This window comes from Petaurus breviceps, unplaced genomic scaffold (genome assembly GCF_028583685.1).
Source record: "Petaurus breviceps papuanus isolate PSGF00001 unplaced genomic scaffold, PetGlider_PUasm1.0 174, whole genome shotgun sequence".
Lineage (NCBI taxonomy): Eukaryota > Metazoa > Chordata > Mammalia > Diprotodontia > Petauridae > Petaurus > Petaurus breviceps.
In genome coordinates this window covers 693777-696391 of record NW_027185761.1, presented here as the reverse complement: position 1 = coordinate 696391, position 2615 = coordinate 693777, and the positions used below count along the sequence as shown (strand labels likewise).

General features: G+C 35.7%; 1 long non-coding RNA gene across 1 annotated transcript; it reads right to left on the bottom strand.

The window, feature by feature from the left end:
* Positions 1 to 625: 625 nt before the first annotated feature.
* Positions 626 to 1339, bottom strand: LOC138158362 (uncharacterized). The gene is made up of 2 exons (XR_011167618.1): positions 1155 to 1339; positions 626 to 762 (listed from the first exon to the last, which is right to left on the bottom strand). It is a non-coding gene; the product is annotated as an uncharacterized lncRNA (long non-coding RNA).
* Positions 1340 to 2615: the final 1276 nt, after the last annotated feature.

The window sequence follows — 2615 nt, the reverse complement described above, 5'->3', positions numbered from 1 at the left end:
CATTCATTCTGGAATCCATGTGTTTGACAGATAATAGCAATCAGAAGACCAAGAATGAAAACTTGGTTCTGCCTTTTACCAACTATATACTACCAACATATAATACCATTTTTTTATTGCATATGCAAATTGATTACCATCTCAGGGAAGGGGGAGGAGAGAGAGGAAGAGAATTTAGACCACAAATTTTTTTTTAATTTATGTTAAAATCATTTTTACATGTAATTGGGGGAAAAAATTTAGGTTGTCACCAGTTATTTTAAATCAGCAATGCTCATTATTTAGGTCAGTAGCCAATAATAAAAGATTTATATGTTCTTAAAATCTATTGTAAAGTTAAATTTTCAAAAAGAAAAAAAATGTACAATATTAACTTCTCTGAGCCTGAGTTTGCACAACTATAAAGTGGGGCTGATAATCATGTAATTAAACTGCCTATATCATAGTGCTATTTTCAGTATTTGTCAAAAAAAAAAGTTTGTGAAACATGACTTTGTAAAATATAAGCTCTTTCAGGACATTGATAATAGATTTTTTCATCTTTGTACCCCCAATACCAAGCACAGTACCTTGCCCATTGTAAGGACTTGAAATACAGTTGTTAAATTATTGAAGAGAAAGCAAATTCATTTCTTCATCATTTATTCAGCTGGGGCATATTATTAGCTTGAATTAAATACTGTTCACCTCGACCTCCCAGTGGCCCTTTGTCTGCTGAGGGTGTAATTCCTTACTCCTTATTTCCCACCAGTCTCTAGCCACCTGTAACAAACAGACATTTTATTAGACTTGGTCAATTAAGTTTAAACATTCAAGCTAGTTTTGTTCAAAAATAGAGTCTCCACACCTAGAATGAGACCCCTCATAAACTGCTTTGCCCTCAGAGCCATGCTACCTGGGGCTATTTATGCTATTTGTATTTTTCCCCCATTTTAAAGCTATTATGGATGTTTTGTGCAGCATGCCTAGAGGCCTTCAAGCAAAAGTGACAGCCCAAAATGGCAAATAAATAAATGCAGAGAGCGATTTTGAAGGAAATACATGAACAACATATTTGGAAATTTCAATAAATAGCCATTTTTCCCCTCTCTCATTTTAAGTGTTAGGTTGCTTATTTTCCCCAAAGACTTTCATTAGCGTTAGCAAGCACTCACTGTTCAGCCATGAATTCTTGTCCTAAGTGCTATTCAGAGGACATCTGTTTGTCGCATTTCTTTTCAATTTTGAAGGGGAGACACAAAGCCTGCTGAGAGGGGATAGCTACTCAGAGTCCCATTCACTGGGGAGCTCAGCAAGCTTGCCCTTTGCAGATGTGGAAATCCTCTGTTTTCTGTACAAAACAGATGCTCCCCTTGTATCACATGCAAGTAAATAACCCTGAGAAGCAGAAGGAAGAGTCTTGTGATGAGGTAGGGAAGGAAGATGCCCTTAGGCCTCCAATCCTGATAAAAAGTGGCATTTATTTATTCCTAAAAGAAACAACAACTTTAAAAAGTGCAATGGGTAAAAAAGGACTATATAAAAAGATGTGAAATACAAACTGAATCTTAAAAAACAAATTAAGCCCATACTACTGTGGATACTAGCAAATGTACAATATATTTAATACTAATCTTTAACTACATAGCAGATATTGTACTATATGGTTTACAAAGCAATTTTATATTCAACCTGGCGAGGTAGATAGCACTGGTACCATATCCCATTTCACAGATAAGAGAGCTGAGGTAACAAAAGGGAAAATGACTTGTCCAGACTCACACAGCTAGTAATGGACACGCCAGAACCCAGTTCTCCTGACTCAAAGGCCAGTATTTAGTTTACTAAGCCACAGTTACCACAGAATATATTTTGCTACAGACAGGCAAGTCTTTGGTTATTGAAATAACAATACTTTTTTTTTTTTTTTCTTTTTGGAGAGGGAAAGGTAGGGCAATTTGGGTTAAGTGACTTACCCAAGGTCACATGGCTAGTTTTGTGTTAAGTGTCTGAGGCTACATTTGAACTCAGGTCCTCTTGACTCCAGGGCCCGTGCCCTATTCACTGCACCACCTAGCTGCCCCAATACTTACATTTTTATAGCAATTTATAAGAAGCTGAAAAATTCTTCACATACTTAATCTCATTTCACCCATATAATAGCCACGTAATTATAAACAAAATACAGGGAATAAGCATATATTAAGTACCTGCTCTATGTCAGGCCCTGTAGCAAGTACTTTACAAATATTGTTTCATTTGATCTTCAACATAAACCTCAGAGGTAGGTGCTATTATTATCCCCATTTTATAGTTGTGAAAAACTGAGGCAGAGAGAGCTTAAATAACCAATCCAGAGTCACCCAGTTAATAAGTGTCAGAGGAATGATTTGAACTCATGTTCAAATAATGAAGAGAGAAATGAGCAGAAACAAGAGAATATTGTATATACTAATAGCAATATTGTTTTAAGTACAACTTTGAATGAATGCCATTTTGACTATTATAAATACCCAAATTAAGTACAAAGGATCTGTGAAGTAAGATGCTATTTCTATCCAGAAAAAGAACTGGTAAATAGAAGTATGTATAGGATGATTTTACACACACACACACACACACACACACACACACAC